Below are 13,960 nucleotides of genomic sequence, written 5' to 3'. Positions count from 1 at the left end.
AGTCTCACATTGGGTACTCTGTAAGGAGCCTGCTTCTCCGAGCTCTGCCTGTGTCTCTGCCTCTGTGTGTGTGTGTGTGTGTGTCTCATGAATAAATAAATAAAATCTTAAAAAAAAATCCATTTTGTACAACTCCTTGGATTTCCCCCTACTTGCTGGATAAGATGCTACCCAATTCATGAATCACTTAATAAGGTCAATTACAGCCCCTCAGTCGCCGCCGGCTGCCTGCCTCGCCGCCCGCTCGCTCCGCTGCCGTCCAGCAGAAATGCTTCAATTACCCTCAGTCCTCCGCCAGATCAGGCCAGTGTCCAGAGTCCTGGCTCCTCATCTCACTCGGGCCTATGCCAAGGATGTAAAATTTGGTGCCGATGCCTGAGCCTTAATGCTTCACGGTGTAGATCTCTTAGCCAATGCTGTAGCCGTTACTATGGGGAAAAACAGTGATTATTGAACAGAGTTGGGGAAGTCCCAATGTAACAAAGCATGGTGTGACCGTAGCAAAGTCAATTGACTTCAAAGACAAATATAAAAATATTGGCGCTAAACTTGTTCAAGATGTTGCCAATAACACAAACGAAGAGGCTGGGGATGGCACCACTACTGCTACTGTCTTGGTACGCTCTATTGCCAAGGAAGGCTTCGAGAAGATTAGCAAAGGTGCTAATCCTGGGGAAATCAGGAGAGGTGTGATGTTAGCTGTTGATGCTGTAATTGCTGAACTTAAGAAGCAGTCTAAACCCGTGACAACCCCTGGAGAAATTGCTCAGGTTGCTACGATTTCTGCAAATGGAGACAAAGAAATTGGCAACATCATTTCTGATGCAATGAAAAAGGTTGGAAGAAAGGGTGTCATCACAGTAAAGGATGGAAAAACACTGAATGATGAATTAGAAATTACTGAAGGCATGAAGTTTGATCGAGGTTATATTTCTCCATACTTTATTAATACATCAAAAGGTCAGAAATGTGAATTCCAAGATGCCTATGTTCTATTGAGTGAGAAGAAGATTCTAGTGTCCAGTCCATTGTACCTGCTCTTGAAATTGCCAATGCTCACCATAAGCCCTTGGTCATAATTGACCAAGGTCACCATAAGCCCCAGGTCACTGTGCCCTGCTTCGGTGCATTCCAGCCTTGGATTCAAAAGTCCAGCTAATGAAGATCAAAGAATTGGTATCGAAATTATTAAGAGAACACTCAAAATTCCTGCTGAAGATGTTTATGGAGAAGCTCGGAATACACTTGTTTTAAATAGAGTAAAAGTTGGTCTTCAGGTTGTGGCAGTCAAAGCTCCAGGTTTTGGTGACAAAGCTGCTTAAAGATATGGCTATTGCTGCTCATGGTGCAGTGTGTGGGGAAGAAGGATTGACTCTAAATCTCAAAGATGTTCAGCCTCATGACTTGGGAAAAGTTGGAGAGGTCATTGTGACCAAAGATGATGCCATGCTTTTAAAAGGAAAAGGTGACAAGGCTCAAATTGAAAAACGTATTCAAGAAATCATTGAGCAGTTAGATATCACAAATAGTGAATATGAAAAGGAAAAGCTGAATGAATGTCTGGCAAAACTCTCAGATGGAGTAGCTGTGTTGAAGGTTGGTGGGATAAGTGATGTTGAAGTGAATGAAAAGAAAGAGTTACAGATGCCCTCAATGCCACAAGAGCTGCTGTTGAAGAAGGCATTGTTCTGGAGGGGGTTGTGCCCTGCTTCGATGCATTCCAGCCTTAGATTCAATAACTCCAGCTAATGAAGATCAAAGAATTGGTATCGAAATTATTAAGAGAACACTCAAAATTCCTGCAATGACCATTGCTAAGAATGCAGGTGTTGAAGGATCATTGATAGTTGAGAAAATTATGCAGAGTTCCTCAGAAGTTGGTTATGATGCTATGCTTTTGTGAATATGGTGGAAAAAGGAATCATTGATCCAACTAAGGTGGTAAGAATTGCTTTATTGGATGCTGCTGGAGTGGCCTCTCTGTTGTAGTCACCGAAATTCCTAAAGAAGAGAAGGACCCAGGAATGGGTGGAATGGGTGGAGTGGGAGGTGGTATGTGAGGTGGCATGTTCTGATTCCTAGAATAGTGCTTTACCATTCTTAATGAACTGTGAGAGGAAGCTCAAGGCTGGGTTCCTCAACCATAACTTCAGAGAAGTCAGTTGAAGGAAATGACTAAAGAAAAGACTGGCTGATGTTTAAGAATCGCTATAACCATCAGTTACTGGTTTCAGTTGACAACATATAATGGTTTACTGCATCATTGTCCATGCCTACAGATAATTTATTTTGTATTTTTTGAATAAAAAGACATTTGTACATTCCTGAAAAAAAATAATAATAAGGCCAATTACATCTTCATATTTACTTAGTTGAATTTTTGTTGCTTAACAAATCTTAAATTTTGTTTCTTATATACATCAGAATATCCGGAGTAACCACTAAAAGAACAGATATTCGGATGCCTAGGTAGCTCAGTTGGTGAAGGGTCTGCCTTGGGCTTGGGTCATGATCACAGAGTCCTGGGATGGAGCCCTGCATCAGGCTCCCTGCTCAGTGGGAATCTGCTTCTCCCTCTGCCCCTACCCCTGCTTGTGATCTTTCTCTCTCTCTCACTCTCTCTCTCCCACAAAAATAAATAAATAAATAAAACATTTTAAAAATAAAATATAAAAAATATATATTCTTATATAGACACAGAATCTCCAAAATATTTGGGGGTGGGAGGCACTAGAATAAGCGGGAAAACAAAACCATCTATCATCCAAAAGAAGGAAGAAAGGGAGGTAGTAGAGGAGCAAACAGAAAAAGTAAAAGAAATACAGTAGAATATTAGTAAGGCAAAAAAATCAGTAAATTTTTTTTTATTCAGAAAAAAAAAATCTGGGGATCCCTGGGTGGCGCAGCGGTTTGGCGCCTGCCTTTGGCCCGGGGCGTGATCCTGGAGACCTGGGATCGAGTCCCACGTCGGGCTCCCGGTGCATGGAGCCTGCTTCTCCCTCTGCCTGTGTCTCTGCGCCTCTCTCTCTCTCTGTGACTATCATAAATAAATAAAAATTTAAAAAAAAAAAATCTGAATAAACCAGTAATTATAATAAACTTAACAGGCAAAACTTTCCAATTAAAAAAAATGATTTTTCAGACTGGATTTTGTAAAAACAATACAAAAGTTATACTTGTTATTTTAAAGAGAAACCATTCCTAAGGGAGAGGGAGAAAGGAAGGAGAGAAGAAGGGAAGTGGTACACAGAAAGGTGAAAAGCCTAAGACTGAAAATAATACCACAGGTCAATACTAACTATAAGAAAGCTGATGTTGCTGTATTATCAGACAAAACAGGCTGTAAACAAAGAGATGACAACATAACTTTATGACAATAAAAGGTTCTATTCAGGAGCACCCGGGGGGCTCAGTCAGTTGTGAGTCCAGCTCTTGGTTTCTGCTCAGGTCATGATTTCAGGGTCCTGGGATCAAGCCCTGTGGGCTCCATGCTCAGTGAGGAGTCTGCTTGAGGATTCTCTCCCTCTCCCTCTGCCCCACCCCACCCTCTCTAAAATAAATAAATAGTTTTTTAAAAATAAATAAATAAACTAGCTGTAATTTTTTTTAAAGTTCCATTTATGACAAAGAGAGGCATATAACTACGTGTATGCACCTAACATGTAAAGCAAAAATTTACACAGCTGCAAAGAGAGCTTGATAAACCCACCATCAAAACTGGAGATTCTGATTCTGCTGTCTCAGTAATGGATGGATGAAGCTGCCAAAGAAATGGCAGGGATATAGTAAGAGTCAATGAATAAAGATGGTCCTGGCATCCAGGGGATGCAACCAGAACACAGCACCCAGCAGACAGGTTGCTTTCAATCACATTGTTTTCAAGCATGTTTGGAACATTAGCAAAAAGCAGCCCTGTGACTGGCCAGGAGGAGTAGCTCAAAAAAAATGTCAAGGGGTTGACATCATGCTGACCATGCGCTCGGACCACAATGTGGCTAGCAATGATACAAGAAAACCCATTGTTTGGAAAGGTAAGATACACTTCTAAATAACTCATGGATCAAAGAAGAAATCATAATAGAAATCTCAAAACATTTAGAAATGAATCTTAAAGAAATAACTATATTCTGAGACATGTAGTATATGGTATAAGAAATTATCATTTAGGGATCCCTGGGTGGCGCAGCGGTTTGGTGCCTGCCTTTGGCCCAGGGCGCGATCCTGGAGACCCGGGATCAAATCCCATATCGGGCTCCCAGTGCATGGAGCCTGCTTCTCCCTCTGCCTGTGTCTCTGCCTCTCTCTCTCTCTCTCTCTCTGTGACTATCATAAGTAAATAAATAAAAATAAAAATAAAGAAATTATCATTTAGAGGATGCCTGGGTGGCTCAGCAGTTGAGTGTCTGCCTTTGGCTCAGTGTGTGATCCCAGGGTCCGGGATCAAGTCCCACATCGGGCTCCCTGCTTCTCCTGCCTGTTTCTCCTGCCTGCTTCTCCTTCTGCCTATGTCTCTGCCTCTCTCTGTGTGTCTCTCGTGAATGAATAAATCAAGTATTAAAAAAAAAGAAATTATCATTTAGATAGAACTTTATAGCCTTCAAAGGTTTACAATAGAAAGTAAGACATGTCACAAAATTAATGTGTTGAGCCCCAACTTATGAAGCTACTAAGGATCCACCTACTCTCCTCACCTCCTCACTCCTGACTCCTCACAACACCTTACTCACACTCTCCCCCTCCTCTTATTTCACATACTCACTGAGCTCCCTTGTGTGCCAGGCACTGCCTCCTCCCCCAACCATCTTTATCATCAATAAACCCCTAGGTGTTCAGGTTCCCCCTGTGTATTACTGGAAACAGCCATGGTGCGCAGAACCCACTGCACCTATCTTTGACTGCACTCATTCACTCAACACCAGTACTTGCTGACTATTGACTGTGTCTCAGGATGGCCCAGATGCTATGGATACAGAAATGGAGAAAGAAAGCCCAGTCCTTTCCCCTAGAGCAGGGGTCCTCACGGTGCAGTCTCCAGACCAGCACCATCAGCATCAACTGGGAGCTTGTTGAGGAATTCTCAGGTCTACCCCTTACCTAACGAATCAGAAACTATGGAGTGGGGCCCAACACTCTGCCTCAACAAGCCCTCCAAGTGATGCTGTCACATGCTGGAGGAGCTTGAGACCCACTGCTCAGAGGAGTTCAAAGTCCAGCCAACATAAACCAGCAATGATAATGCAGTGGGGGAAGGGCAGCCACTAAAACAGTCAGGAAGGGAGCCTTGAAAGCCTCAGAGAGGGGATCCCTGGGTGGCTCAGCGGTTTAGCGCCTGCCTTTGGCCCAGGGTGTGATCCTGGAGTCCCAGGATCGAGTCCCACGTTGGGCTCCCGGCGTGGAGCCTGCTTCTCCCTCCTATGTCTCTGCCTCTCTCTCTATGTCTATCATAAATAAACAAAATAAATAAATCTTAAAAAAAAAAAAGTTCTTTCATTTAAAAAAAAAAAAAAAAAAAAAAAAAAAGGGATCCCTGGTGGCGCAGCGGTTTGGCGCTTGCCTTTGGCCCAGGGCGCGATCCTGGAGACCCGGGATCGAATCCCACGTCGGGCTCCCGGTGCGTGGAGCCTGCTTCTCGCTCTGCCTGTGTCTCTGCCTCTCTCTCTCTCTCTCTGTGACTATCATAAAAAAAAAAAAAAAAAAAAAAAAAAAAAGCCTCAGAGGTTGGGCATCTGCCTTTGGCTCAGGTCATGATCCCTGGGTTAAGCCCTGCAGCTCAACCTTGCTCAGCAGGGAGTCTGCTTCTCTCTCCCTCTGCCTGCCACTCTCCCTGCTTGTGCTCTCTGTGTCAAATATTAGTGATATCCAGAGTCATCACAGCAACATTGGTTATACAGCAGAATTTCCAAGCCAATTTTTTCAGAAACCATGAACATTACAAATACTTTTTTATTAACAGGAATATTTGAAAAAAAAATTATTTGTTACTGGTAACAAACGTCCTGGGCACATCTGCCACCTTGTTAAGGTATCAGCATGATCTGATGATCTGACATGTGAGAGCCAGGACTGGATAATCTCATAGTTTTGAATGGGGTGAAATTTAGGTAAAAGACACGCAGGTATGTTTGCATAGCTCTGGCACTGAGGAGACCATAATGCAAAGGATGGTGATTTGCTCGGATCCTTTTGTTATCAACAAACATTCATTCTAGGGGAAGGCCTATTCTTCGCTCCTGATCTGGAGACACCAGCCCCTTTGGACCTAGACATAAGCATCTATCCAGACAAGGCTATCAAATTCATCTGAAAGCAGTCTTCCTTTCTGCTTTAGACTGCTTTAGAAGGAGTGGTCACTCAGAAGCCTTCACCAGAACAGCTGCTCAGAAGAGTCAGGTCAAGGCTTTGTCCTTAAATTCATTTGGGCAGAGCTTCTGAGTCAGATCAGCTTCTGAGTACTGCAACATTTGATCCCTAAACTGTTGATAAGATTTGGTTATTAAAAATCCCCAGGGGTAGTCAGAGAATCAGATCCACTGTTAATCTCTACAGAGAGTCAAGAGAATTAACCAACCAAGTTTAATTTAATTTAAGTTTTTCTTACTGACTTAATTTAATAATTATTTATAAGCATAAAGCATCCCTCCTTATGTAAGATCTGCAGGAAATTAATTACTTTTCCCTCTAGACAGGTTATTTGCATTCTTTTCAACATTTTTTAATAGGAAATACATAATGCCTGGTACAAAATGTGAAAGCTAGAAAAGAGAGTACAGAAAAAAGTATATTATCTCGTTCCCTCCCCCACAGTCTCTGGCACCTATGGAAAGCATGTATACATGCCTTGTTTTGGATTTTTTTTTTTTTTTTTTGGTGGGGTGGTATTATACCAAAAGGAGATATTCTATTTTGGTGACTGTTCTATGCCAGTATGGGAGAAGCCCCATTCTTCCTTATTCCACTGTGAGGTCATGCCTACTTTATACCACCAATCCCCCACCTACAGACATTGAAATGGCTTCCAATCTTTTGCTACCTCAAACAATGGTGTAAATTAAGTCCTTGTACAAAAATCTATTCTCCGTATGAAAGAATAAACAAAAGGCAGTAATTGAATATTATTCAAACTTTTAAAAAGGACATTTGGACGCATACAACAACACAAATGAACCCTGAGGACACTATGCTTTGTGAAACAAGCCCATCACAAAGGGACAAATGCTGTATGATTCCACTGTACCTTGTAAATTGTATGTTACATGTATGTTACCACAATTTTTAGAAATCCATTTTCTATATTCTTCTGTATTCACTTATTCATTCATGCATTTGTTCAATCATTCAATAAACCCATGTGTGCCAGAATCGGAGAATTATGTACAGATTTATCCTCAGGTTCAGGAAGACAAAGAAATGATGCAAGGAAATTCTAAGCAGAAAGTTCGGGATGTGAGAAATCAAAATGCCACACTAGAGAAGAAAGGATGGAGAGGTAAAGAGGAACCAGATATAAAGACCTCTGGCATCTCACTAAAGGGAAGATTTTGTTCTGTAAGAATAAATAATTATCCTGAAAGGTTTACACTGCACATCAACCACCTGACATGTATGGTAGGAGGGCTCTGGCTTCCATGTGGAAGCTGGATGGAGACCAAAGCTGAAAAAGATTCTCTCCTTGCTGCTTTCCTCCAAAGGCTTGGTGAATCTTGACCTGTCCAGGAAAGACTGAAAGGAAACAGACTCCAGTAAATCAGGGTGTATAATTCACTGCTCTAGTAGTTTTCAAGGTGTGGTCTCTGGACCACACCAGCATCACTTGGAAGCTGTTTAAGATGCAAACTCTCAGACTCTCTCCTAGCTCCACTGAGTCAGAAACTTCGTGGGGTGGGCCCTGGAAATCTATGCTTTAACAAGCACAGGTAATTCCGATGCAAGTTCAAGTTTAAAACCATTCTCTATAGGATGCCTGGATGGCTCAGTTGGTTACTGCCTTCAGCTCAGGTCATGATCCCAGAGTCCCAGGATCGAGCCCCACATTGGGCTCCCTGTTTGGTGGGGAGTCTGCTTCTTCTCCCTCTGCCTTGCCCCTTGTTCATGCTTTCTTTCTCTGAAGTAAAATCTTTAAAAAAAAAAAAAAAAAAAAAATTCTCTACAACATAAATTACCACAAATGTCTTTTTTTTTTTTTTTTTTAATGTTTTTAATAGGCTCCAGGCCCAGTGTGGACCTCAGTGTTGGGCTTGAACTCAACACCCTCAAGTCAAGACCTGAGATGAGATCAAGAACCGGATGCTGGGGATCCCTGGATGGCTCAGCAGTTTAGCGCCTGCCTTTGGCCCAAGGCATGATCCTGGAGTCCCGGGATCGAGTCCCACATCAGGCTCCCTGCATGGAGCTTGCTTCTCCCTCTGCCTGTGTCTCTCTGCCTCTCTCTCTCTTTCTGTGTGTCTCTCATGAATAAATAAATAAAATCTTTTAAAAAAGAAAAAAAAGAGTCGGATGCTTAACCAACTGAGCCACCCAGGTGCCCTGGTGTCTTTTAAATAGTACGTTTATTATACCTCCACCCAACTTGCCAATAAAAGTTAACACTCTGGCTCATTTTATTTTAGTTTACTTGACATAGAAAATACGATCAAGGGGCACCTGGGTGGTTCAGTTGGTTAAGCGTCTGCCTTCAGCTCAGGCCATGATCTCAGGGTCCTGGGATCAAGCCCCTCGTCAGGCTCCCTGCTCAGCGAGTCTGCTTCTCCCTCTCCATCTGCCCCTCACCTCACCCCACCCCACCCCACCCCCGCTTATGTTCTCTCTCTCTCTCAAATAAATAAATTACACCTTAAAAATAAATATATGATCAAATTTACCTGCCCCACCTAAAATCTATTTACATAAACTTGTCATGAACATAATGCAAAGTACAGCTGTCTCATAAATGTTATGTATGTTCTACCTTGCTTTATTTATTTATTTATTTATTCATTTATTTTTCCTACCTTGCTTTAAAAAACATTTGAGGCAGGACGCCTGGGTGGCTCAGTGGTTGAGCACCTGCCTTTGGCCCAGGGCGTGATCCTGGAGTCCCGGGACCGAGTCCCACATCGGGCTCCCTGCATGGAGCCTGCTTCTCCCTCTGCCTGTGTCTCTGCCTCTCTTTCTCTGTGTCTCTCATGAATAAATAAATAAGATCTTTAAAAAATATATTTGGTGGCCTGTGTACGTATAATTAATGTATACCATAGATTTCAAATGAGCTTTAGGAAGAATGTTAAAAAAAAATGTACCCCATGAAAGATCTGAAACTTTGTAGAGACTTAAAGACCAGAGCTTTCTAGGCTATAAAGTCAAAAAGCTTAAGAAATACATGCCTCGAAAAACCATCTGTGCACCATCCAGAAACACAGGGTAGCCAAAAATGTCCGGGGGCCTTGGAAATGAGAACACTCACAGGTCCTCATTTATTGAATAACCAGTAAATATTCCTCTGGGAGTTCAGACATTTTACTGAAATCTGAGGAGCCCCAGAGTATCCTCCCTAGTTACAAAATATGCTTCCTGCCATTAAACAGAGTTTTGTTCAGGCCTCTGCAAGCACTACAAATCCAGTCTTCTTATGAATACATTTCATATCATAATTGGCAGAAACGCTGGAAACACAGAAGCAGTGGGGCACAGTAAATAAGTAAATAGACAAACAAACAAACAAATAAATAAAGGCTCTGTTGCACAGTTGAATGAAGGGTCTTGTCTCTAGCTCCTGACCTTGGAAAGGCAGCTTTGCTCAGGTATCAAGCAGGCAGTGTTGTGCCTCCTACAATGCTTGAAACAAAGCAAGCACGGAACAAGTATCTATTATTCATATATTGAGTTCCTTCTATGCCAGGAGCACGGCAACACATCTTGCCAACCGTGAAAGGCAGTCAGTGACCATAGGCCCAGCGATATAATAACATCAGCCACCACGAGATGGCGATCATGGCGCTGAGTAATTAGTTATTAACAGTGGTTCTTGGGACTGAGTGCTTTGTCAATCAGTACTCATTCATTCATTCAGAAAATACTTATTCAATGCCTGTTATGTGTCTAGCATCACGGTTACAATACAAGGATCAGCAAAGGAAGACAGGGTCCCTGTCCACAAACCTTATAGTTCTAGGTGAGAAAATGGACAAAAAATCCGAACAGTAAACCATCACAGATGCTGTGATACTGCACAAGGGGAGAGTCAGGCTGCTGGGGAGGAAACCATCCCTAAAGAGAGATGAGGCCAAGAAGGGGGAGCTAAGGTCCGAAGAACAGGAGTTCATGGGTGGGGGGAGGGAAGGGAGCACTCAGACAAAGGGAAGAGCCTGTCAGAGGCTCCCAGGTAAACCGGAGAACAGCAAGTCCATGTGGCTGGAGCCCAAAGTGCAGGGCAGCAGCATTGGAGCTGCCCATCCTGGAGGATGAGCCGGAGCCAGGTCATGCAGGGCCTCACCAGCCTTGCTCATTCAGTGGGATTTGGGTCTAGATCCAAATGGCAATAGGAGATGACTGTTGGGTTCTACATCCCGGGAGGGGAGAGAGCTGGGTGGTTAAATTGGATTTGCCTTTGACAAGGTCAGATTTGCATTCTGACAGGGTTGGATCTGTTCCAGGGATTTGACTGAAGGGTAGCCAGGGGGTACAGGGAGACCAGCTGGAGAACCATCTCTGGTTCTGGGAAGGAAGGAGGAACCTTGGATCGGGGTGGGGGCAGTGAGGATGAAGGAGCAGGATGGGGGGTGGCAGATACCAGGGGTGGTGGTACAAGGAAGGGAGGCGGCAGAGATGGCTCCCAAGCATCCAGCTCAGACAGGACAGCAGATGCAAGATAAACTGAGGCAGGAGGGGGAAGAGGGTCTCAAATAGTGGTTGGGTAGTGGGGAGTCATGAGCTCAGTGTTAGACACACTGACTGTGAGGGGTTTTTGAGATATCCAGGCAGAACCATCCAGAAGGGAAAGAAACATTTGAGTCTAGAGTTCAAAGACAGAACTACATTGAGTCAACTGGGCGAGGGTGAAATCACCTTGGAGTAAAACCTGGAAAAGCAGCCAAGCCAACGTGGATGAAGACCAGCCACAGGTCAAGGACAAAGAGAGATGCTGAGGGGGTATTAGAAATCTACAGAGGTCACGAGAGAGATAAGGGAAGGCCTCCAAAGAATCAAAGCAAAAAAAAAAAAAGAACAGAACTGAGAGATAACAGGATTATAACAGGATTATAGGAAGAATGTGATTCCATTCCCTTTGCAGCAAATTGGTCATTCTCCCAAATTCACTTAGAGAAGGGGTGTGGCCTTTAATGACCTCTAATTGCTTAGGGGGGCTGTTCAAATAGGCTGTTCCAGAAACCTGAGTGTTAGCATTCCAGACACCTCCTCACATAAGCAGCCTCCAGCTCAGACCACATGGAGGGGCCAGCATGGCCGGGTAGATTGAGGGCTCTGAAAAAGAGTTCTTAAAGATTTTTTATTTGTTTATTCATGAGAGACACAGAGAGAGGCAGAGACGTAGGCAGAGGGAGAAGCAGGCTCCTTGCGGGGGAGCCTGATGCGGGATTCATCCTAAGACCCTAGGATCACACCCTGCCCTGAAGGCAGATGCTCAACCACTGAGCCACCCAGGCATCCCACAATCAACCAATCAATCAATCAATAACACACAGTTGCTGTGTGGGGTAAAAGATATGCAAAGTGCCAGCACGCGGTTCTGCTGTTTGTTTAGCAGAGACCTTAATCCCTTCCATTTATCGTTTGTTCTTCTGTCCTAGGCAAAAGTAGCCCAACAATGCCATTTTCTTAGATTTGCCATAAACTATAGGGTTTGGGTTGGGAAGCTGGGTTTTTTGTTTTTTGTTTTTATTCGTAAAACAGCTGATAATGACTTAAAACACTGCTGGTGACTAATTGGATGCTTTGCACAATTCCTCGGGTTGGAGAGCCCTACAGCCGAAAGGCCTTCCCTTCCAGTGGGCTTATCAACTCTAAAACGTAGAAAGCCACAGGAACGCCATGGAGATAAAGGTAGGAAGACAGAGGTCCCTCTTAGTAGCCCATTGGCCCAGCACTGCTCTGACCAAGCTCTGAGCTTCTCAGGGTCCTTCTTCCAGGAGTTGAGGGGGACCCTGCAGCACCACAGTTGAGAAGCGAACCTGCCCCAATGTGAGGACACAGTACCCACTTTTCTGCCTCTCGTCCTTCCTCGATGCTCCATCACCCCACATCCCAAGCACCCTAAACAGGTAGTTCCCAGCTGGCCCTTGCCAGTGGCTCATGCCTGGGAAGCCTGTCTCAGCATTTTCCCCAGCAATCCTGCCTCTCTACTTACCAGCTGGGTCAAACGGAACTAGTTGATTAAGCTGCTAAGGCTATCTTTTTCTGAGGGGATATTATTACCTTCTTCCTGGAATTGTTTTTGGCAGATCAGGAGAGATGGCATATAGATATGGCACTTAGCATAAGGAAACCAGTATTATTACTTAATACTTAGCAAACAGGCTCTACTGAAATTATCTTACTCCTTGCCAGATTGTAGGCTCCTTGAGAACAGGGAGGTATTTACCCTGTTTGCATCTTCAGTGTCTATCATACACAGCAGACAGATGGACTTGCAAATACCCATGATTCAGAATCACATGAGGGTTTGCCTTCACTTGTTGCAAAATATAGATTCCTGGGCTCCAGACTCACTGGGAACATGTCCTGGTTAATGCGAGGCAGTGACTGAGTCAAGATATTACCCTCTGGGGTGCGGGGGGTGACTCAGTGGGTTAAGCGTCTGCCTTCAGCTCAGATCATGATCCCAGGGTCCTGGGATCGAGTCCCACATCGGGCTTCCTCTCCCTCTGCACCTGCCCCTGCTCACTCCCTCTCTCTCCAATAAATAAATAAAATCTTTTTTTTAAAAAAGGTATCACCTGATCTTTGTCATCTCTGGTATGGACAACTGTGTCTGCTAAAATCATGTAAAGTGCCACATAGACACTTCAAAACAAGTTTGGTCCTACTTTGTATTAGTTTCCTAGAGCTGCAGTGACAAATTCCCACAAACTAGATGACTTAAAACAACAGAAATTTGTTCCCTCATACTTCTGGAGGCTAGCAGGGCAAAAATAACACGTGGGTAGGGCTGTGCTTTCTGGAGCCTCAAAAGGAAGATCTGTTCCATGCCTCTCTGTAGTCACATACTCTTCTGTCTCCTGATTATGGGCATATGTACGATGACAAGTAGGGATCACCTTGACAATCCAAAATCTCCCCAACACAAGATCCTTAACTTAATCCTATCTGCAAGGGTTTGGTTTGATTTTTTTTTCTTATATATATATTTTTTGCCAGATGAAGTAACATTCACAGGTTCCAGAGATTAGGATGTCTTCCACGGGGGACATTATTCAGCGTACCACACACCTGAACCGCAGCAGATTAAACGGAGGTAGATTTGTAAGCTTCCCATGTGATTCTGTTGCAGCTGTGAAAACTACTGAGCTGGGCACTTACTACAGGTTTGTTGAATGAATGAACTCCATGGTGAAAAATGCCCCTCTCCTCCACTGCCTGACTTTACAGCTAGCCCTCAAGGGAGAGACTTTCTATAATATTCTACCCCTTTAAAAAGGTCTAAAAAAATGTTTTGGCGTTCCTGACTCCCAAAATACAGTGGGCCACAGACAGGTCCCATCAGCAAAGAATATGACCCTCTGCTCCTTTAATTATCTTTCCTGGGATCCCTGGGTGGCTCAGCGGTTTAGGGCCTGCCTTCATCCCAGGATCCAGTCCCACATCAGGCTCCCTGCATGGAGCCTGCTTCTCCCTCTGCCCGTGTCTCTGCCTTTCCCTCTCTCTGTGCCTCTCATGAATAAATAAATAATCTAAAATAATAATAATTCCCCTTCCTTTTTTTTAAAAAAAAGATTTTACTTATTCATGAGAGAGGCAGAGACATAGG

General features: G+C 43.7%; 1 pseudogene across 1 annotated transcript; it reads left to right on the top strand.

The window, feature by feature from the left end:
* Nucleotides 1-237: 237 nt before the first annotated feature.
* LOC144290635 (60 kDa heat shock protein, mitochondrial-like) lies at nucleotides 238-2,138 on the top strand (annotated as a pseudogene). The gene is made up of 2 exons (XR_013358224.1): nucleotides 238-1,088; nucleotides 1,219-2,138. The product of XR_013358224.1 is annotated as a 60 kDa heat shock protein, mitochondrial-like (transcript).
* The last annotated feature ends 11,822 nt before the right edge of the window (nucleotides 2,139-13,960 follow it).

The sequence above is a fragment of the Canis aureus genome, chromosome 2 (assembly GCF_053574225.1).
Source record: "Canis aureus isolate CA01 chromosome 2, VMU_Caureus_v.1.0, whole genome shotgun sequence".
Lineage (NCBI taxonomy): Eukaryota > Metazoa > Chordata > Mammalia > Carnivora > Canidae > Canis > Canis aureus.
This window is presented reverse-complemented; position numbering and strand designations above follow the sequence as displayed.